The sequence below is a fragment of the Arachis stenosperma genome, chromosome 7, assembly GCF_014773155.1.
Source record: "Arachis stenosperma cultivar V10309 chromosome 7, arast.V10309.gnm1.PFL2, whole genome shotgun sequence".
Taxonomy (NCBI): Eukaryota; Viridiplantae; Streptophyta; class Magnoliopsida; order Fabales; family Fabaceae; genus Arachis; species Arachis stenosperma.
In genome coordinates this window covers 25,468,397-25,492,472 of record NC_080383.1, presented here as the reverse complement: position 1 = coordinate 25,492,472, position 24,076 = coordinate 25,468,397, and the positions used below count along the sequence as shown (strand labels likewise).

At 39.7% G+C, this 24,076-nt stretch overlaps 2 non-coding genes across 2 annotated transcripts; one reads left to right on the top strand and one right to left on the bottom strand.

Moving 5' to 3' along the window:
• Positions 1 to 5,584: 5,584 nt before the first annotated feature.
• LOC130942796 (small nucleolar RNA R71) lies at positions 5,585 to 5,692 on the bottom strand. Its single transcript, XR_009071347.1, has one exon. It is a non-coding gene; the product is annotated as a small nucleolar RNA R71 (small nucleolar RNA).
• A 15,526-nt stretch (positions 5,693 to 21,218) lies between these two features.
• LOC130942454 (small nucleolar RNA R71) lies at positions 21,219 to 21,326 on the top strand. Its single transcript, XR_009071024.1, has one exon. It is a non-coding gene; the product is annotated as a small nucleolar RNA R71 (small nucleolar RNA).
• Positions 21,327 to 24,076: the final 2,750 nt, after the last annotated feature.

Sequence of the window (24,076 nt, the reverse complement as noted above, 5' to 3'; positions counted from 1 at the left end):
GGCGTTCAAACGCCCATTGGTGCATGTTCTGGGCGTTAAACGCCCATGTAATGCTTGTTTCTGGCGTTGAACGCCAGTTTCAAGCTTGTTTCTGGCGTTCAGCGCCAGATTGTCCTCTGTGTGCGCATCCTGGCGTTAAACGCCAGGATGTAGCTTGTTTTGGGCGTTCAGCGCCAGAAAGATGCTCTGTTCTGGCGTTGAACGCCAGCCAGATGCATCTTCTGGGCGTTGAACGCCGGCCCGTGCGTCCTCCAGGGTGAAAATTTTTTTCTTCTATTTTTGACTCTGTTTTTAATTTTTTTTTTTTTTTTTCGTGACTCCTCATGATCATGTACCTAATTAAACACAAAAATAACAAAGAAACAAAATAAAATAAAATTAGATAAATAAAATTGGGTTGCCTCCCAACAAGCGCTTCTTTAGTGTCAATAGCTTGACAGTGGCTCTCATGGAGCCACAAGGTGATCAGGTCAACTTAAGTGTGGTATTCCCAACACCAAACTTAGAGTTTGGATATGGGGTTTGGACACCAAACTTAGAGTTTGGTTGTGGCTTCACAACACCAAACTTAGAGTTTGACTGTGTGGGCTCTTCTTGACTCTGAACTGAGAGAAGCTCTTCATGCTTACTCTCTTTTGTCACAGAGGGATGGCCATGTGCCTGAAACACAAGGTAGTCCCCATTCAATTGGAGGACTAACTCTCCTCTGTTGACATCTATCACAACTCCTGCTGTGGCTAGGAAAGGTCTTCCTAGGATGATGCATTCATCATCTTCCTTCCTAGTGTCTAGGATTATGAAATCAGTAGGGATGTAAAGGCCTTCAACCTTTACTAGCACGTCCTCTACTATTCCATAAGCTTGTCTTATGGACTTATCTGCCAATTGTAATGAGAACAAGGCAGGTTGTACCTCAATGATTCCCAGCTTCTCCATTACAGAGAGTGGCATAAGATTTATTCCTGATTCAAGATCACATAGAGCTTTTTCAAAGCTCATGGTGCCAATGGTGCAGGGTATTAAGAATTTGCCAGGATCTTGTTTCTTTTGAGGTAGAGTCCTCTGGATCCAAGTATCTAGTTCACTAATGAGCAAGGGAGGTTCACTTTCCCAGGTCTCATTACCAAACAGCTTGGCATTCAGCTTCATGATAGCTCCTAAATATAGAGCAGCTTACTCTCCAGTCACATCTTCATTCTCTTCAGAGGATGAATATTCTTCAGAGCTCATGAATGGCAGAAGGAGATTTAAAGGAATCTCTATGGTCTCTAGATGAGCCTTAGATTCCTCAGGATCCTTAATAGAAAACTCCTTCTTGTTTGAGGAACGTCCCAGGAGGTCTTCCTCACTAGGATTTTCGTCCTCCTCCTCCTTGGTGCATTCGGCCACTTTGATTAAATCAATGGCCTTGCACTCTCCTTTTGGATTCTCTTCTGTATTGCTTGGGAGAGTACTGGGAGGAGTTTCAAAAACTTTCTTACTCAGCTGGCCCACTTGTGCCTCCAAATTTCTAATAGAGGATCTTGTTTCATTCATGAAACTAAAAGTGGCCTTTGACAGATCAGAGACTATATTGGCTAAATTAGAATTGTTTTGTTCAGAATTCTCTGTCTGTTGCTGAGAAGATGATGGATATGGCTTACTGATGAGCGGATAATTTGTATACTTTTTGGCATTGTTTTTAGTATGTTTTTGATATCTTTTAGTTAGATTTTAGTACATTTTTATTAGTTTTTATTTAAAATTCACTTTTCTGGACTTTACTATGAGTTTGTGTGTTTTTCTGTGATTTCAGGTATTTTCTGGCTGAAATTGAGGGACCTGAGCAAAAATCTGAGTCAGAGACCAAAAAGGACTGCAGATGCTGTTGGATTCTGACCTCCCTGCACTCGAAGTGGATTTTCTGGAGCTACAGAAGCCCAATTGGCGCGCTCTCAACGGCGTTGGAAAGTAGACATCCAGGGCTTTCCAGCAATATATAATAGTCCATACTTTGTCCAAGATTTGATGGCCCAAACCCGCGAAGCAATCCGGCCTCAGGAATTCCAGCGTTAAACGCCGGAACAGGAATAAAAGTTGGAGTTAAACGCCCAAACTGGCATGGGAGCTGGCGTTTAACTCCAGAAAAGGTCTCTACACGAATTTCCTTGATTGCTCAGCCCAAGCACACACCAAGTGGGCCCGGAAGTGGATTTTTATGTCATTTACTCATTTCTGTACACCTTAGGTTACTAGTTTACTATTAATAGGACCTTCTACTATTGTATTAGTAGACTTTGGTAGCTATCTTCACTTTTATGCTATCTTAGATCTTTGGGAGGCTGGCCATTCGGCCATGCCTGGACCTTATGCTTATGTATTTTCAACGGTGGAGTTTCTACACACCATAGATTAAGGGTGTGAAGCTCTGCTGTACCTCGAGTATTAATGCAATTACTATTGTTCTTCTATTCAACTCCGCTTGTTCTTTATCTAAGATATCACTCGTTCTTCAACCTATGAACAAGGTGACTGACAACCATTCTTGTTCTACAAGCATTCGAGGCTTTAGTGAATATCTCTTGGATTCCTGATTGCACGATGCATGGTTGATCGCCTGACAACCGAGTGCTCGCCTGACAAACGAGCCAGCCATTCCGTGAGATCAGAGTCTTCGTGGTATAGGCAGGACCTGATGGCGGCATTCAAGAGAATCCGGAAGGTCTAAACCTTGTCTGTGGTATTCTGAGTAGGATTCAATGATTGAATGACTGTGACGTGCTTCAAACCCTGAGGGCGGGCGTTAGTGACAGACGCAAAAGAATCACTGGATTCTATTCCGGCCTGATTGAGAACCGACAGATGAATTCCGCTATGACCGTGACAGGGGCATATGCAATCGCTTTCACTGAGAGGATGGGAGGTAGCTGCTGACAACAGTGAGACCCTATACGAGCTTGCCATGGAAAGGAGTAAGAAAGGATTGGATGAAGGCTGTAGGAAAGCAGAGAGACGGAAGGGAAGGCATCTTCATACACTTGTCTGAAGCTCATACACCAATGATATACATAAGTATCACTATCTTTATCTTCTATGTTATTTTCGTTCATCACCATATATATCTGAGTTTGCCTGACTAAGATTTACAAGATGACCATAGCTTGCTTCATTACTAACAATCTCCGTGGGATCGACCCTTACTCACGTAAGGTTTATTACTTGGACGACCCAGTGCACTTGCTGGTTAGTTGTGCGAAGTTGTGTAATGCCATGGTATTGAGCGCACCAAGTTTTTGGAGCCATTACCAGGGATTATGAGAGTTGTGAAAAAGTATAGTTCACAATTTCGCATGTCAAGTTTTTGGCGCCGTTGCCGGGGATTGTTCATGTTTTGAGCAAGCTTTTGGTAACATCAGAGCCAAGATCCGGCAACAACATCAAATTTTTGGTGTTATTGCCCGGGATTGTTTAGGCTGGACAACTGACGGTTCATCTTGTTGCTTAGATTAGGTATTTTTTTTTTCGAAATTCTTGAAGGTGAATTCTAGAGTTTCATGATGATTTGTTGAAATCTGGCTGGCTGAGAAGCCATGTCTAATCTGATTGGACCGAGGTTTCAACTTATCACCACAAGAGCTTGTTGACTCTCATCAATTTTGCTCTTGGAGCAGTGATCTGCTAAGATTTGGCTGACCTTTGGTCATGTCTAGTGTTTTGGACCGAAGCTTTCCTTGAAAGCTTGGCTGGCTGTGAAGCCATGTCTAATTCCTGGACCGGAGTCTTAGACTAGCATTGCACTGATTCCTGGAATTCTCATTAAGAATTTTGATACCTTTTTCCACTTAATTTTCGAAAATCACAAAAAAAATTACAAAACCATAAAAATCCAAAAATATTTCTTGTTTGAGTCTAGAGTCTCATCTTAAGTTTGGTGTCAAATGCATGTCTTTGTTATATTTTTCGAATCCATGCATATATTTTGTGTTCTAATCTTTGAATTCTATTGACTTGAAGTATTTTTTTGTGTCTCATATGCATTCTCATATTGTTAGTGTCAGTAGTACACAAACTGCTAAGTTTGGTGTCTTGCATGCATTGTTATTTGATTCTTGTTGCATTTTGATTATTAAAAATCCAAAAATATTTTTAATTTGTGTCTTTTCAAGTCAATGATACAAAGAATTGAAGATTTAGAACATACTGCAGAGGAATTATACAGAAAAAGCTGAGCATTCAAAAATGCCCAGTGAAGAAGGCAGACTGGCGTTTAAACGCCAGCCAGGGTACCTGGTTGGGCGTTTAACGCCCAAAGAGGTAGCATTTTGGGCGTTAAACGCCAGAATGTATACCATTCTGGGCGTTTAACGCCAGGATGGTGCTAGGGAGAAGATTTTGTTTTCAAATCAATTTTTTTTCAAATTTTTCAAAATCAAATCTTTTTCAAATCAAATCTTTTCAATCAAATGTTTTCAAAATCAATTTCTTTCCTTTTTAAAAGATACTTACTAACAATTAATGATTTGATTGAACATCTCAAATTTGTTACCTTTTCTGTTGAGAAAGGTTTTTAATGTTTGAATCATATCTTTTCTTGTTAGGCAAGTCATCAATTTTTAAAATCATATCTTTTCAAATTGTTTTTAAAATCATATCTTTTCAAATAGTTTTCAAATCATATCTTCTCAATCACATTTTTTTTCATATCTTCTTAACCACATCTTTTTCAAAATAACTTTCAATCAAATCTTCTTAATTTCTAATTTCAAATTCTTTTTCAAAAATCACTTAATTTCTTTTCCACTTTTATTTTCGAAAATTAATTAATGTTTTTCAAAATAATTTCAAAATTTTTTACTTGATTTTCGAAAATAAACTTCCCTCCTTCCCACATCCTTCTATTTATGGAGTGCCACTCCTTCTCAATGCACAATTCGAACCTTATCTAACTAAAGTTCGAATTTATCTTCTCCTTCTTCTTTCTATTTCTCTTTTCCTCTGACACTTAAAGGAATCTCTATACTGTGACATAGAGGATTCCACATTTTCTTGTTCCCTTCTCTTTCATATGAGCAGGAGCAAGGACAAAGGCATTCTTGTTGAAGCTGATCCTGAACCTGAAAGGACTTTGAAGAGAAAGCTAAGAGAAGCCAAAGCACAACTCTCTTTAGAGGACCTGACCGAATTCTTCAAGGAAGAAAACATGGCAGCAGAAAACAACAACAATGCAAACAATGCAAGGAAGGTGCTGGGTGACTTTACTGCACCTACTCCTGATTTTTATGGGAGAAGCATCTCTATCCCTGCCATTGGAGCAAACAACTTTGAGCTTAAGCCTCAATTAGTTTCTCTAATGCAACAGAATTGCAAGTTCCATGGACTTCCAATGGAAGATCCTCATCAGTTTTTAGCTGAATTCTTGCAAATCTGTGACACAGTCAAGACTAATGGGGTTGACCCTGAAGTCTATAGACTGATGCTATTCCCTTTTGCTGTAAGAGACAGAGCTAGAATATGGTTGGACTCTCAACCTAAAGAAAGCCTGGACTCATGGGAAAAGCTAGTCAATGCCTTCTTAGCAAAATTCTTTCCACCACAAAGATGGAGTAAGCTTAGAGTGGAAGTCCAAACCTTTAGACAAAAGGATGGAGAATCCCTCTATGAAGCTTGGGAAAGATACAAACAATTAATCAGAAAATGTCCTTCTGACATGCTTTCTGAATGGAGCATCATAGGTATTTTCTATGATGGTCTCTCTGAACTATCTAAGATGTCCTTGGATAGCTCTGCAGGAGGATCTCTTCATCTGAAGAAGACGCCTACTGAAGCTCAAGAACTGATTGAAATGGTTGCAAATAACCAATTCATGTACACTTCTGAAAGAAATCCTGTGAACAATGGGACTAGTCAGAAGAAAGGAGTTCTTGATATTGACACTCTGAATGCCATTTTGGCCCAGAATAAAATATTGACTCAACAAGTCAATTTGATTTCTCAAAGTCTGTCTGGAATGCAAAATGCACCAAACAGTACTAAGGAAGCTTCATCTGAGGAAGAAGCTTATGATCCTGAGAACCCTTCCATGGAAGAGGTAAATTACCTAGGAGAACCCTATGGTAACACCTATAATTCTTCATGGAGAAATCACCCAAATCTTTCATGGAAGAATCACGAGAGACCTCAACAAGGTTTCAATAACAATGGTGGAAGAAACAGGTTTAACAATGGCAAGCCTTTTCCATCATCTTCTCAGCAACAGACAGAGAGCTCTAAGCAGAATAATTCTGACTTAGCAAACATGGTCTCTGATCTGATCAAAACCACTCAAAGTTTCATGACTGAAACTAGATCTTCCATTAGGAATTTGGAAGGACAAGTGGGTCAGCTGAGCAAGAAAATTACTGAACTTCCTCCAAGCACTCTCCCAAGTAACACTGAAGAAAATCCAAAAGGAGAGTGCAAAGCCATAAACATGGCCGAATTCTGGGAGGAAGAAGAAGCAGTGAACGCCACTGAGGAAGGCCTCACTGGACGTCCACTGGCCTCTAATGAGTTCCCCAATGAGGAACCTTGGGAATCTGAGGCTCAGACTGAGACCATAGAGATTCCCTTGGACTTGCTACTGCCTTTCATGAGCTCTGATGAGTATTCTTCCTCTGAAGAGGATGAGTATGTCACTGAAGAGCAAGTTGCTAAATACCTTGGAGCAATCATGAAGCTAAATGACAAGTTATTTGGAAATGAGACTTGGGAAGATGAACCTCCCTTGCTCACCAAAGAACTGGATGACCTGTCTAGGCAGAAACTGCCTCAAAGAGGCAGGATCCTGGGAAGTTTTCTATACCTTGTACCATAGGCACCATGACCTTCAAGAAGGCCTTGTGTGACTTAGGGTCAAGTGTAAACCTCATGCCCCTCTCTGTAATGGAGAAATTAGGGATCTTTGAGGTGCAAGCTGCAAAAATCTCACTAGAAATGGCAGACAACTCAAGAAAACAAGCCCATGGACTTGTAGAAGATGTTCTGGTTAAGGTTGAAAACCATTACATTCCTACTGATTTCATAGTCCTAGAGACTGGGAAGTGCATGGATGAATCCATCATCCTTGGCAGACCATTCCTAGCCACAGCAAAGGCTGTGATTGATGTTGATAGAGGAGAGTTGATCATTCAAGTGAATGAAGAATCCATGGTGTTTAAGGCCCAAGGATATCCCTCTATCATCATGGAGAAGAAGCATGAAGAGCTTCTCTCAAAACAGAGCCAAGCAGAGCCCCCACAGTCAAACTCTAAGTTTGGTGTTGGGAGGCCACAACCAAAATCTAAGTTTGGTGTTGAAACCCCACATTCAAACTCTAAGTTTGGTGTTGGGAGGTTTCAACAAGGTTCTGAGTGTTTCTGAGGCTCCATGGAGTCCTCTGTCAAGCTAATGACACTAAAGAAGCGCTTGTTGGGAGGCAACCCAATGTTTTATAATTAATTATTTTCTTTTGTTATTTTATCTTTTTTGTAGGTTGATGATCATAAGAAGTCACAAAAACAATGAAAAAAGCAAAAACAAAATGAAAAACAGGAAGAAAAACAGCACACCCTGGAGGAAGATGCTGCTGGCGTTCAAACGCCAGTCAGCCTAGCAGTTGGGCGTTTAACGCCCAGTCTGGCACCTTTCTGGGCGTTTAACGCCAGAAAAGGGCACCAGACTGGCGTTAAACGCCAGTAAAGGGCAAGAACCTGGCGTTAAACGCCAGGAATGGGCACCAGCCCGGCGTTTAACGCCAGAAATGCCTCAAAACGTGATTTTGAGCAACTTTTGGTGCAGGGATGACTTTTCCTTGACACTACAGGATCTGTGGACCCCACAGGACCCTACCATCACTCTCTCTCTTCTTCCCCCATTCACCAATCACCTCAACACCTCTTCCCCAAAACCCCCTCACCTATCAAATCCCATCTTTCTCTTCACCACTCACATCCATCCTTCATAAAACCCCACCAACCTCACCCTTCAAATTCAAACCACTTTACGTCCCAAACCCACCCTCAAATGGCCGAACCCTCATCCCCCTCTTTCCTATATATACCCCTCTTTACCCCTTCATTTTCACACACCTAAACACCATTTCTCCCCCTCCTTGACCGAATACACTACCATCTCCCTTCTTCCTCATTTCTTCTTCTTCTACTCTCGTCTTTCCTCTTTTGCTCGAGGACGAGCAAACATTTTAAGTTTGGTGTGGTAAAAGCGTTGCTTTTTCGTTTTTCCATAACCATTATGGCACCAAAGGCCGGAGAAACCTCTAAAAAGAGGAAAGGGAAAGCAAAAGCTTCCACCTCCGAGTCATGGGAGATGGATAGATTCCTCTCAAAGGTGCATCAAGACCACTTCTATGAAGTTGTGGCCTTGAAGAAGGTGATCCCCGAAGTCCCCTTTTTACTCAAAAAGGGTGAATATCCGGAGATCCGCCATGAGATCCAAAGAAGAGGTTGGGAAGTTCTCACCAACCCCATTCAACAAGTTGGAATCTTGATGGTTCAAGAGTTCTATGCCAATGCATGGATCACCAAGAACCATGACCAAAGTGTGAACCCGAATCCAAAGAATTATCTCACTATGGTTCGGGGAAATACTTGGATTTTAGTCCAGAAAGTGTGAGGGTGGCGTTCAACTTGCCTATGATGCAAGGAGATGAGCATCCTTACACTAGAAGGGTCAACTTTGATCAAAGGTTGGACCAAGTCCTCACAGTCATATGTGAAGAGGCGCACAATGGAGGCAAGACTCAAGAGGAAAGCCGGTTCAATTGAGAAGGCATGACCTCAAACCCGTGGCTAGAGGATGGTTAGAGTTCATACAACGCTCAATCATTCCCACTAGCAACCGGTCCGAAGTTACCATAGACCGGGCCATCATGATCCATAGCATCATGATTGGAGAAGAAATAGAAGTTCATGAGGTTATAGCCCAAGAACTCTATAAGGTGGCGGACAAGACCTCCACTTTGGCAAGATTAGCCTTTCCTCACCTCATTTGTCACCTCTGTTATTCAGTTGGAGTTGACATAGAAGGAGATATCCCCATTGATGAGGACAAGCCCATCACCAAGAAAAGGATGGAATACACAAGAGACCCCTCTCATCAAGAAATCCCTGAGATTCCTCAAGGGATGAACTTTCCTCCACAAAACTATTGGGAGCAACTAAACACCTCCCTAGGAGAATTAAGTTCCAACATGGGACAACTAAGGGTGGAGCATCAAGAACACTCCATTCTCCTCCATGAAATTAGAGAAGATCAAAGAATCATGAGGGAGGAGCAATAAAGACAAGGAAGAGACATTGAGGAGCTCAAGCACTCCATAGGACCTTCAAAAGCAAGGAAGAGCCGCCATCACTAAGGTGGACCCATTCCTTGATTTCCTTGTTCTTTATTCTTCTGTTTTTCGAATTTTATGCTTTATGTTATCCATGTTTGTGTCTTATGATCATTAGTGTCTTAGTGTCTATGCCTTAAAGTTATGAATGTCCTATGAATCCATCACCTTTCTTGAATAAAAATGTGCTTAATTGAAAAAGGAAGAATTGCATGAATTTTGAATTTTATAATAGTTTAATTATTTTGATGTGGTGGCAATATTTTTGTTCTCTGAATGTATGTGTAAACAGTGCATATGTATCTTGAATTTGTGGTTCATGAATGTTGGCTCTTGAAAGAATGATGAAAAAGGAGACATGTTACTGAGGATCTGAAAAATCAATAAAATGATTCTTGAAGCAAGAAAAAGCTATTCAAAAAAAAAAAAAAAAAAAAGAGAAAAAAACCGAAAAAAAAAAATCGAAAAAAAGAAAGAAAGAAAGAAAAGAAAAGAAATAAAGTTGTGATCCAAGGCAAATAAGAGTGTGCTTAAGAACCCTGGACACCTCTAATTGGGGACTTTAGCAAAGCTGAGTCACAATCTGAAAAGGTTCACCCAATTATGTGTCTGTGGCATGTATGTATCCGGTGGTAATACTGGAAGACAGAGTGCTTTGGGCCACAGCCAAGACTCAATAAATAGCTATGTTCAAGAATCATCATACTTTACTAGGAGAATCATTAACACTATCTGGACTCTGAGTTCCTAAAGAAGCCAACCATTCTGAATTTCAAGGGATAGATTGAGATGCCAAAACTGTTCAGAGACAGAAGGTTAAAAGCCCCGCTCATCTAATTAATACTGATCTTCACAGATGTTTTTGGAATTCATTGCATATTCTCTTCTTTTGATCTTATTTGATTTTCAGTTGCTTGAGGACAAGCAACAATTTAAGTTTGGTGTTGTGATGAGCGGATAATTTGTATACTTTTTGGCATTGTTTTTAGTATGTTTTTGATATCTTTTAGTTAGATTTTAGTACATTTTTATTAGTTTTTATTTAAAATTCACTTTTCTGGACTTTACTATGAGTTTGTGTGTTTTTCTGTGATTTCAGGTATTTTCTGGCTGAAATTGAGGGACCTGAGCAAAAATCTGAGTCAGAGACCAAAAAGGACTGCAGATGCTGTTGGATTCTGACCTCCCTGCACTCAAAGTGGATTTTCTGGAGCTACAGAAGCCCAATTGGCGCGCTCTCAACGGCGTTGGAAAGTAGACATCCAGGGCTTTCCAGCAATATATAATAGTCCATACTTTGTCCAAGATTTGATGGCCCAAACCCGCAAGCAATCCGGCCTCAGGAATTCCAGCGTTAAACGCCGGAACAGGAATAAAAGTTGGAGTTAAACGCCCAAACTGGCATGGGAGCTGGCGTTTAACTCCAGAAAAGGTCTCTACACGAATTTCCTTGATTGCTCAGCCCAAGCACACACCAAGTGGGCCCGGAAGTGGATTTTTATGTCATTTACTCATTTCTGTACACCTTAGGTTACTAGTTTACTATTAATAGGACCTTCTACTATTGTATTAGTAGACTTTGGTAGCTATCTTCACTTTTATGCTATCTTAGATCTTTGGGAGGCTGGCCATTCGGCCATGCCTGGACCTTATGCTTATGTATTTTCAACGGTGGAGTTTCTACACACCATAGATTAAGGGTGTGAAGCTCTGCTGTACCTCGAGTATTAATGCAATTACTATTGTTCTTCTATTCAACTCCGCTTGTTCTTTATCTAAGATATCACTCGTTCTTCAACCTATGAACAAGGTGACTGACAACCATTCTTGTTCTACAAGCATTCGAGGCTTTAGTGAATATCTCTTGGATTCCTGATTGCACGATGCATGGTTGATCGCCTGACAACCGAGTGCTCGCCTGACAAACGAGCCAGCCATTCCGTGAGATCAGAGTCTTCGTGGTATAGGCAGGACCTGATGGCGGCATTCAAGAGAATCCGGAAGGTCTAAACCTTGTCTGTGGTATTCTGAGTAGGATTCAATGATTGAATGACTGTGACGTGCTTCAAACCCTGAGGGCGGGGCGTTAGTGACAGACGCAAAAGAATCACTGGATTCTATTCCGGCCTGATTGAGAACCGACAGATGAATTCCGCTATGACCGTGACAGGGGCATATGCAATCGCTTTCACTGAGAGGATGGGAGGTAGCTGCTGACAACAGTGAGACCCTATACGAGCTTGCCATGGAAAGGAGTAAGAAAGGATTGGATGAAGGCTGTAGGAAAGCAGAGAGACGGAAGGGAAGGCATCTTCATACACTTGTCTGAAGCTCATACACCAATGATATACATAAGTATCACTATCTTTATCTTCTATGTTATTTTCGTTCATCACCATATATATCTGAGTTTGCCTGACTAAGATTTACAAGATGACCATAGCTTGCTTCATTACTAACAATCTCCGTGGGATCGACCCTTACTCACGTAAGGTTTATTACTTGGACGACCCAGTGCACTTGCTGGTTAGTTGTGCGAAGTTGTGTAATGCCATGGTATTGAGCGCACCAAGTTTTTGGAGCCATTACCAGGGATTATGAGAGTTGTGAAAAAGTATAGTTCACAATTTCGCCGACCACTTACTATTGTTCAGCCTATTGCGTCCACCATTGTTAAAACCTTGTTGAGGTTTTTGTTGATCCTTCCATGAGAAATTTGGATGATTTCTCCATGATGAGTTATAGGTGTTTCCATAAGGTTCACCTAAGTAATTAACCTCTGCCATGGCAGGGTTCTCAGGATCATAAGCTTCTTCAGAAGCTGCCTCTCTAGTACTATTGGATGCATGTTGCAATCCATTCAGATTTTGAGAGATCATGTTGACCTGTTGAGTCAACATTTTGTTCTGAGCCAATATGGCATTCAGAGCATCAATTTCAAGAACTCCTTTCTTCTGAGGTACCCCATTATTCACGGAATTCCTCTCAGAGGTGTACATAAACTGGTTGTTTGCAACCATGTCAATGAGTTCTTGAGCCTCTTCAGGCGTTTTCTTCAGGTGAATAGATCCACCTGCAGAATGGTCCAGTGACATTTTCGAAAACTCAGAGAGACCATAATAGAATATATCTAATATGGTCCATTCCGAAAACATGTCAGATGGACATCTCTTGGTCAGCTGCTTGTATCTTTTCCAAGCTTCATAGAGGGATTCACCATCTTTTTGTTTGAAGGTTTGAACATCCACTCTCAGCTTGCTCAGCTTTTGAGGAGGAAAGAATTTATCTAAGAATGCAGTGACAAGCTTATCCCATGAGTCCAGGCTATCCTTGGATTGTGAATCCAACCATACTCTAGCTATGTCTCTTACAGCAAAAGGGAAAAGCAAGAGTCTGTAGACTTCAGGATTAACTCCATTTGTCTTTACAGTGTCACAGATCTGCAAGAACTCAGTTAAAAACTGGTAAAGATCTTCAGATGGAAGTCCATAAAACTTGCAGTTTTGTTGCATTAAAGCAACTAGTTGAGGCTTAAGCTCAAAGTTATTGGCTCCAATGGCAGGAATGGAGATGCTTCTTCCATCAAATTTGGACGTTGGTTTTGTGAAGTCACCAAGCATTCTCCTTGCATTATTATTATTATTTTCTTCTGCCATCTCTTTCTCTTGTTCGAAATTTTCTAAAAGGTTGCTTCTGGATTGTTGTATTTTAGCTTCTCTTAATTTTCTCTTCAGAGTCCTTTCAGGTTCTGGATCAATTTCAACAAGAGTGCCTTTATCCCTGTTCCTGCTCATATGAAAGAGAAGAAAACAAGAAAAGAAAAAGGAATCCTCTATGTCACAGTATAGAGATTCCTTTATGTTAGTAGAAGAAGAAGGGGGTAGAAGAAGATTGGAAAAAAGAAACACAACTGTGAGGATGGCAGAGATGTGAGAGGAGATGTTAGGAAATGAATGAAGAGAGGTGAAGAGAAGTGTTAGTAATTAAATAATTAAATAGAAGAAGAAAAGAGGAGGGAGATTTCGAAAATAATTTTGAAAAAGAAGTTAGTGATTTTCGAAAATTAAAGATAATAGTAATTAAAAATAAAATTTGAAACAATTAGTTAATTAAAAAGAATTTTTGAAAAAGAGTGAGATATTTTCGAAAATAGAAGAGAGAGAAGTAGTTAGGTAGTTTTGAAAAAGATAAGAAACAAACACAAAGTTAGTTAGTTGATTGAAAAAGATTTAAAATCAAAATTGAAAAAGATAAGAAGATAAGAGGTTAGATAAGATATTTTGAGATCAAATTTTGAAAAAGATAAAAATTTTTGAAAAAGATAAAATAAAAGATAAAAAGATTTAATTCAAAAATTTTGAAATTATTTACTTCACTAACAAGAAACTACAAGATAAGATTCTAGAATTTAAAGATTGAACCTTTCTTAACAAGAAAGTAACAAACTTCAAATTTTTGAACCAATCACATTAATTATTAGTGAATTTTCGAAAATTACATATAAAGATAAGAAAAAGATTTTGAAAAAAAAATTTTGAAAAAGATTTTTGAAATTTTCGAAAATAAAATAAAAATGAAAAAGATATGATTTTTGAAAAAGATTTTGAAAAGATAAGATTTTTAAAATTGAAATTTTGACTTGACTTGTAAGAAACAACTAATTTTGAAATTTTTTTTTTTGACCAAGTCAACCCAAAATTTCGAAAATTTGGAGGGAAATAAGGAGAAGATATTTTTGATTTTTAAATTTTTAAGGAAAAACACAAAAATGACCCAAAACATGAAAATTTTGGATCAAGACACAAGATGCATGCAAGAATGCTATGAATGTCAAGATGAACACCAAGAACACTTTGAAGATCATGATGAACATCAAGAACATATTTTTGAAAAATTTTTGATGCAAAGAAAACATGCAAGACACCAAACTTAGAAATTTTTAATGCATGGAAAATATGAATGCAAAAATGCACAAGAAAAACAAGAAAAGACACAAAACAAGAAATCATCAAGATCAAACAAGAGGACTTATCAAGAACAACTTGAAGATCATGAAGAACACTATGAATGTATGAGATTTTCGAAAAAATGCAAGAAAAATTTTTAAAGCATGCAATTGACACCAAACTTAAAAATTAACACAAAACTCAAACAAGAAACACAAAATATTTTTGATTTTTATGGTTTTCTAATTTTTTTGTATTTTTATTTTAATTTTTTTTTCGAAAATATTTTTGAAGAAAACGAAAAAGAAAAGAAAAATTTTGAAAAAGATTTTTGAAAAGAAAGTTACCTAATCTGAGCAACAAGATGAACCGTCAGTTGTCCATACTCGAACAATCCCCGGCAACGGCGCCAAAAACTTGGTGTTGTTGCCGGATTAAAAACTTGGCACCATTGTGGGTTGGAAACAATTGTTTGAATTGTTGTTCGAAATTGATTGTTCCCCGGCAACGGCGCCAAAAACTTGGTGGACGAAATTGTGATCACTTGTTATTTTGTTTATAAAGGATGTATACTCTTATGGAACCGTTTATTTTCTTCACAACTCCGTTCAACTAACCAGCAAGTGTACTGGGTCGTCCAAGTAATACCTTACGTGAGTAAGGGTCGAATCCACAGAGATTGTTGGTATGAAGCAAGCTATGGTCACCTTGCAAATCTCAGTCAGGCGAATTTAAACATGATATTTTATTGGGTTAAATAATAAATAAAAAGGAATAATAAAAGGGATAGAAATACTTATGTAGATTCATTGGTGCATAGGAATTTCAGTTAAGTATATGAAGGTGCTGTATGGCTCAAGGACGCCTGCCTTCCTACTGCTTCTACTCAATCCTTCTTACTCCTTTCCATGGCAAGCTTTGTATAGGGGTTCACCATCAACTGTGGCTACTTTCATCCTCTCGGGGAAATATCCTATGCTGCTGTCACTCGCACAGCTAACCAGTCTGGAGGCATCACCCATAGCTGATGGCTACATCCCATCCTCGCAGTGAAAGCTAATGCTCACGCACTCTGTCACAGTACGGCCAATCACCGGTTGGTTCCCTCCTCTACTGGAATAGAATCCATTGATTCTTTTGCGTTGTCACTACGCCCAGCAGGTTACAGGTTTGAAGCACGTCACAGTCATTCATTACCGGAATCCTACTCGGACACCACAGACAAGGTAGACTTTCCGGATTCCCAGGATCCTACTCGGAACACCACAGACAAGGTTGGACTTTCTGGATCCTCATAAATGCCGCCATCCATCTAGCTTATACCACGAAGATTCTGTTGGGGAATCTAAGAGATACACATTCAAGCTTGTGTTGCATGTAGAACGAAAGTGGTTGTCAATCACGCGCGTTCATCAGTGAGAATGATGATGAGGGTTATTTACTCATCACATTCATCATGTTCTTGGGTACGAATGAATATCTTGGAATAAGAATAAGATAGAGACCGAATAAAAGAAAATAGAACTTCATTAATACTTGAGGTACAGCAGAGCTCCACACCCTTAATCTATGGTGTGCAGAAACTCCACCGTTGAAAATACATAAGCAAAGGGTTCAGGCATGGCCGAATGGCCAGCCTCCCAATGATCTAAGAACTAAAATGTTCAAAGATGATCTAGAGATCTAAAAGTGATCAAAAGATTTCTATACAATAGTAAAAGGTCCTACTTATAAGAAACTAGTAGCCTAGGGTGTACAGAAATGAGTAAATGACATAAAAATCCTCTTCCGGGCCCACTTGGTGTGTGCTTGGGCTGAGCAATGAAGCAATTTCGTGTAGAGACTCTTCTTGGAGTTAAACGCCAGCTTTGGTGCCAGTTTGGGCGTTTAACTCCCATTTAGGTGCCAGTTCCAGCGTTTAACGCTGGGATTTCTTGAGGTGACTTTGAACGCCGGTTTGGGCCATCAAATCTTGGGCAAAGTATGGACTATTATATATTGCTGGAAAGCCCAGGATGTCTACTTTCCAACGCCGTTGAGAGCGCGCCAATTGGGCTTCTGTAACTCCAGAAAATCCACTTCGAGTGCAGGGAGGTCAGAATCCAACAGCATCTGCAGTCCTTTTGAGTCTCTGGATCAGATTTTGCTCAGGTCCCTCAATTTCAGCCAGAAATACCTGAAATCACAGAAAAACACACAAACTCATAGTAAAGTCCAGAAAAGTGAATTTTAATTAAAAACTAATAAAAATATACTAAAAACTAACTAGATCATACTAAAAACATACTAAAAACAATGCCAAAAAGTATACAAATTATCCGCTCATCACAACACCAAACTTAAATTGTTGCTTGTCCCCAAGCAACTGAAGATCAAATAAGATAAAAAGAAGAGAATATGCAATGAACTCCAAAAACATCTATGAAGATCAGTATTAATTAGATGAGCGGGGCTTTTACTTTTTGCCTCTGAATAGTTTTGGCATCTCACTCTATCCCTTGTAATTCAGAATGATTGGCTTCTTTAGGAACTTAGAATCCAGATAGTGTTAATGATTCTCCTAGTAAAGTATGATGATTCTTGAACATAGCTATTTATTGAGTCTTGGCTGTGGCCCAAAGCACTCTGTCTTCCAGTATTACCACCGGATACATACATGCCACAGACACATAATTGGGTGAACCTTTTTAGATTGTGACTCAGCTTTGCTAAAGTCCCCAATTAGAGGTGTCCAGGGTTCTTAAGCACACTCTTATTTGCCTTGGATCACAACTTTATTTCTTTCTTTTTCTTTCTTTTTCTCTTTCTTTTTTTTCCGGTTTTTTTTTCTTTTTTTTCGTTTTTTTTTTGAAATGCTTTTTCTTGCTTCAAGAATCATTTTATTGATTTTTCAGATCCTCAGTAACATGTCTCCTTTTTCATCATTCTTTCAAGAGCCAACATTCATGAACCACAAATTCAAAAGACATATGCATTGTTTAAGCATACATTCAGAGAACAAAAATATTGCCACCACATCAAAATAATTAAACTATTATAAAATTCAAAATTCATGCAATTCTTTTTTTTATCAATTAGGCACGTTTTTATTAAGAGAGGTGATGGATTCATAGGACATTCATAACTTTAAGGCATAGACACTAAGACACTAATGATCACAAGACACAAACATGGATGAACATAAGCATTAAAATTCGAAAAACAGAAGAACAATAACAAGGAAATCAAAGAACGAGTCCACCTTAGTGATGGCGGCTCTTTCTTGCTCTTGAAGATCCTATGGAGTGCTTGAGCTCCTCAATGTCTCTTCCTTGTCTTTGTTGCTCCTCCCTCATAATTCTTTGATCTTCTCTAATTTCATGAAGGATGATGGAGTGTTCTTGATGCTCCACCCTTAGTTGTCCCATGTTGAAACTTAGTTCTCCTAGGGAGGTGTTTAGTTGCTCCCAATAGTTTTGTGGAGGAAAATTCATCCCTTGGGGAATCTCAGGGATCTCATGATGAGTGAGATCTCTTGTGTACTCCATCCTTTTCTTGGTGATGGGCTTGTCCTCATCAATGGGAATGTCTCCCTCTATGTCAACTCCAACTGAATAACAGAGGTGGCAAATGAGATGAGGAAAGGCTAACCTTGCCAAGGTGGAGGTCTTGTCCGCCACCTTATAGAGTTCTTGGGCTATAACCTCATGAACCTCTATTTCTTCTCCAATCATGATACTATGGATCATGATGGCCCGGTCTATGGTAACTTCGGACGGTTGCTAGTGGGGATGATTGAGCGTTGTATGAACTCTAACCATCCTCTAGCCACGGGCTTGAGGTCATGCCTTCTCAATTGGACCGGCTTTCCTCTTGAATCTTGCTTCCATTGTGCGCCCTCTTCACATATGGTTGTGAGGACTTGGTCCAACCTTTGATCAAAGTTGACCCTTCTAGTATAAGGATGCTCATCTCCTTGCATCATAGGCAAGTTGAACGCCACCCTCACACTCTCCGGACTAAAATCCAAGTATTTCCCCCGAACCATAGTGAGATAATTCTTTGGATTCGGGTTCACACTTTGGTCATGGTTCTTTGTGATCCATGCATTGGCATAGAACTCTTGAACCATCAAGATTCCGACTTGTTGAATGGGGTTGGTGAGTACTTCCCAACCTCTTCTTCGGATCTCATGGCGGATCTCCGGATATTCACCCTTTTTGAGTAAAAAGGGGACCTCGGAGATCACCTTCTTCAAGGCCACAACTTCATAGAAGTGGTCTTGATGCACCCTTGAGAGGAATCTATCCATCTCCCATGACTCGGAGGTGGAAGCTTTTGCCTTCCCTTTCCTCTTTTTAGAGGTTTCTCCGGCCTTGGATGCCATAAATGGTTATGGAAAAACGAAAAAGCAACGCTTTTACCACACCAAACTTAAAATGTTTGCTCGTCCTCGAGCAAAAGAAGAAAGAAGAGAGTAGAAGAAGAAGAAATGAGGAAGAAGGGAGATGGTAGTGTGTTCGGCCAAGAAGGGTAAGAAAGGGTGTTTAGGTTGTGTGAAAATGAAGAGTTGAAGAAGGGTATTTATAGGAGAGAGGGGGGAAAAGGGTCGGCCATTATGGATGGGTTTGGGAGGGAAAGTGGTTTGAAATTGAAGGGTGAGGTTGGTGGGGTTTTATGAAGGATGGATGTGAGTGGTGAAGAGAAAGATGGGATTTGATAGGTGAGGGGTTTTTGGGGAAGAGGTGTTGAGGTGATTGGTGAATGGGGGAAGAAGAGAGAGAGTGATGGTAGGGTCCTGTGGGGTCCACAGATCCTGTAGTGTCAAGGAAAAGTCATCCCTGCACCAAATGTTGCTCAAAATCATGTTTTGAGCCATTTCTGGCGTTAAACGCCGGGCTGGTGCCCATTCCTGGCGTTTAACGCCAGGTTCTTGCCCTTTACTGGCGTTTAACACCAGTCTGGTGCCCCTTTCTGGCGTTAAACGCCCAGAATGGTGCTAAACTGGGCGTTAAACGCCCAACAGCTAGCATTACTGGCGTTTGAACGCCAGTTTCTTCTCCTCCAGGGTGTGCTGTTTTTCTTCCTATTTTTCATTCTGTTTTTGCTTTTTTCATTGTTTTTGTGACTTCTTATGATCATCAACCTACAAAAAAGATAAAATAGCAAAAGAAAATAGTTAACTATAAAACATTGGGTTGCCTCCCAACAAGCGCTTCTTTAATGTCATTAGCTTGACAGAGGACTCTCATGGAGCCTCAGAAATACTCAGAACCGTGTTGGAACCTCCCAACACCAAACTTAGAGTTTGAATGTGGGGGTTCAACACCAAACTTAGAGTTTGGTTGTGGCCTCCCAACACCAAACTTAGAGTTTGACTGTGGGGGCTCTGCTTGGCTCTGTTTTGAGAGAAGCTCTTCATGCTTCCTCTCCATGATGACAGAGGGATATCCTTGGGCCTTAAACACCAAGGATTTTTCATTCACTTGAATGATTAACTCTCCTCTGTCAACATCAATCACAGCCTTTGCTGTGGCTAGGAAGGGTCTGCCAAGGATGATGGATTCATCCTTGCACTTCCCAGTCTCTAGGACTATGAAATCAGTAGGGATGTAATGGTTTTCAACTTTTACCAGAACATTCTCTACAAGTCCATAAGCTTGTTTTCTTGAGTTGTCTGCCATCTCTAATGAGATTCTTGCAGCCTGCACCTCAAAGATCCCTAATTTCTCCATTACAGAGAGGGGCATGAGGTTCACACTTGACCCTAAGTCACACAAGGCCTTCTTGAAGGTCATGGTGCCTATGGTACAAGGTATAGAAAACTTCCCAGGATCCTGCCTCTTTTGAGGCAGTTTCTGCCTAGACAAGTCATCCAGTTCTTTGGTGAGCAAGGGAGGTTCATCCTCCCAAGTCTCATTTCCAAATAACTTGTCATTTAGTTTCATGATTGCTCCAAGGTATTTAGCAACTTGCTCTTCAGTAACATACTCATCCTCTTCAGAGGAAGAATACTCATCAGAGCTCATGAATGGCAGAAGTAAGTCCAATGGAATCTCTATGGTCTCATTTTGAGCCTCAGATTCCCAATGTTCCTCATTGAGGAACTCAGAGGAGATTGGTACACGCCCACTGAGGTCTTTCTCAGTGGCGTCCTCCTCCTCTCTTTCCTCTCCACATTCGGCCATGTCTATGGCTTTGCACTCTCCTTTTGGATTTTCTTCTGTATTACTTGGGAGAGTGCTAGGAGGGAGTTCAGTAACTTTCTTGCTCAGCTGACCCACTTGTCCTTCCAAATTTCTGATGGAGGACCTTGTCTCATTCATGAAACTTTGAGTGGTCTTTATTAGATCAGAGACCATTGTTGCTAAGTCAGAGGTATTCTGCTTAGAACTCTCTGTCTGTTGCTGAGAAGATGATGGAAAAGGCTTGCCATTGCTAAACCTGTTTCTTCCACCATTATTATTATTGAAACCTTGTTGAGGTCTCTCTTGATTCTTCCATGAGAGATTTGGGTGATTTCTCCATGAAGAATTGTAGGTATTTCCATAGGGTTCTCCTAGGTAATTCACCTCTTCCATGGAAGGGTTCTCAGGATCATAAGCTTCTTCCTCAGATGAAGCATCCTTAGTACTGTTTGGTGCATTTTACATTCCAGACAGACTTTGAGAAATCAAATTGACTTGTTGAGTCAATATTTTATTCTGAGCCAATATGGCGTTCAGAGTGTCAATCTCAAGAACTCCTTTCTTCTGACTAGTCCCATTGTTCACAGGATTCCTTTCAGAAGTGTACATGAATTGGTTATTTGCAACCATTTCAATCAATTCTTGAGCTTCTGCAGGCGTCTTCTTCAGATGAAGAGATCCTCCAGCAGAGCTATCCAAGGACATCTTAGATAGTTCAGAGAGACCATCATAGAAAATGCCTATGATGCTCCATTCAGAAAGCATGTCTGAAGGACATCTTCTGATTAATTGTTTGTATCTTTCCCAAGCTTCATAGAGGGATTCTCCATCCTTCTGTCTGAAGGTTTGGACTTCCACTCTAAGCTTACTCCATCTTTGTGGTGGAAAGAACTTTGCCAAGAAGGCATTGACTAGCTTTTCCCAAGAGTCCAGGCTTTCTTTAGGTTGAGAATCCAACCATATTCTAGCTCTGTCTCTTACAGCAAAAGGGAATAGCATCAGTCTGTAGACCTCAGGGTTAACCCCATTAGTCTTGACTGTGTCACAGATTTGCAAGAATTCAGCTAAAAACTGATGAGGATCTTCCATTGGAAGTCCATGGAACTTGCAATTCTGTTGCATTAGAGAAACTAATTGAGGCTTAAGCTCAAAGTTGTTTGCTCCAATGGCAGGGATAGAGATGCTTCTCCCATAGAAGTCGGGAGTAGGTGCAGTAAAGTCACCCAGCACCTTCCTTGCATTGTTGGCATTGTTGTTGTTTTCGGCTGCCATGGGTTCTTCTTCTTTGAAGAATTCGGTCAGGTCCTCTAAAGAGAGTTGTGCTTTGGCTTCTCTTAGCTTTCTCTTCAAGGTTCTTTCAGGTTCAGGATCAGTTTCAACAAGAATGCCTTTGTCTCTGCTCCTGCTCATATGAAATAGGAGAGAAAAAGAAAATGTGGAATCCTCTATGTCACAGTATAGAGATTCCTTGAAATGTCAGAGGAAAAGAGAAATAGAAAGAAGAAGGAGAAGAAGAATTCGAACTTTAATTAGATAAGGTTCGAATTGTGCATTTAGAAGGAGTGGTACTCCATAAATAGAAGGATGTGAGAAGGAGGGAAGAGGATTTTCGAAAATTAATTAGAAAGATGTTAAAAACATTTTAAAATTGATTGATAATTTTCGAAAATTGAAAGTGAGGAAGAATTGAAGTGATTTTTGAAAAAGATTTTGAAATTAGAAGTCAAAAAGATTTGATTGAAAACTATTTTGAAAAAGATGAGGTTAAAAAGATTTGATTGGTTTTAAAAAGATGTAATTGAAAAGATATGATTTGAAAATAATTTTAAAAGATATGATTTGAAAACAATTTTAAAAGATATGATTTTGAAAACAATTTGAAAAGATATGATTTAGAAAATTAGTGACTTGCCTAACAAGAAAAGATATGATTCAAACATTAAACCTTTCTCAACAGAAAAGGCAACAAATTTGAGATGTTCAATCAAATCATTAATTGTTAGTAAGTATCTTAGAAAAAGGAAAGAAATTGATTTTGAAAACATTTGATTGAAAAGATATGATTTGAAAAAGATTTGATTTTGAAAAACTTGAAAAAAATTGATTTGAAAACAAAATCTTCCCCCTAGCACCATCCTGGCGTTAAACGCCCAGAATGGTATACATTCTGGTGTTTAACGCCCAAAATGCTACCTTTTTGGGCGTTAAACGCCCAACCAGGTGCCCTGGCTGGCGTTTAAACGCCAGTCTGCCTTCTTCACTGGGCATTTTTGAATGCTCAGCTTTTTCTGTATAATTCCTCTGCAGTGTGTTCTGAATCTTCAATCCCTTGTATCATTGACTTGAAAAGACACAAATTAAAAATATTTTTGGATTTTTAATAATTAAAATGCAACAAGAATCAAATAACAATGCATGCAAGACACCAAACCTAGCAGTTTGTATACTACTGACACTAATGAACTGAAAATGCATATGAGACACATAAAATACTCAAGTCAATAGAATTCAAAGATCAGAGCAAGAAATCATCAAGAATTACTTGAAGATCCTTAAGACACATGAATGAATTCATGCAATTGACACCAAACTTAAGATGAGACACTAGACTCAAGCAAGAAACATAAAATCTTTTTGGTTTTTATGATTTTGTAAAATTTTTTTGTGTTTTTCGAAAATTAAGTGGAAAAAGGTATCAAAATTCTTAATGAGAATTCCAGGAATCAGTGCAATGCTAGTCTAAGACTCCGGTCCAGGAATTAGACATGGCTTCACAGCCAGCCAAGCTTCCAAAGAAAGCTTCGGTCCAAAACACTAGACATGACCAAAGGTCAGCCAAGCCTTAGCAAATCACTGCTCCAAAAGCAAGATTGATACGAAATCAACAAGCTCTTGTGGTGATAAGTTGAAACCTCGGTCCAATCAGATTAGACATAGCTTCTCAGCCAGCCAGATTTCAACAAATCATCATGAAACTCTAGAATTCATCTTCAAGAATTTCGAAAAAAAAAATACCTAATCTAAGCAACAAGATGAACCGTCAGTTGTCCAACCTAAACAATCCCGGGCAATAACACCAAAAATTTGATGTTGTTGCAGGATCTTGGCACTGATGTTACCAAAGGCTTGCTCAAAACTAGAACAATCCCCGGCAACGGCGCCAAAAACTTGGTGCGCGAAATTGTGAACTATACTTTTTCACAACTCTCATAATCCCTGGTAATGGCTCCAAAAACTTGGTGCGCTCAATACCATGGCATTACACAACTTCGCACAACTAACCAGCAAGTGCACTGGGTCGTCCAAGTAATAAACCTTACGTGAGTAAGGGTCGATCCCACGGAGATTGTTAGTATTGAAGCAAGCTATGGTCATCTTGTAATCTTAGTCAGGCAAACTCAGATATATGATGATGAACGAAAATAACATAAAAGATAAAGATAGTGATACTTATGTAATTCATTGGTAGGAACTTCAGATAAGCGCATGAAGATGCCTTCCCTTCCGTCTCTCTGCTTTCCTACTGTCTTCATCCAACCCTTTCTTACTCCTTTCCATGGCAAGCTCGTATAGGGTCTCACTGTTGTCAGCAGCTACCTCCCATCCTCGCAGTGAAA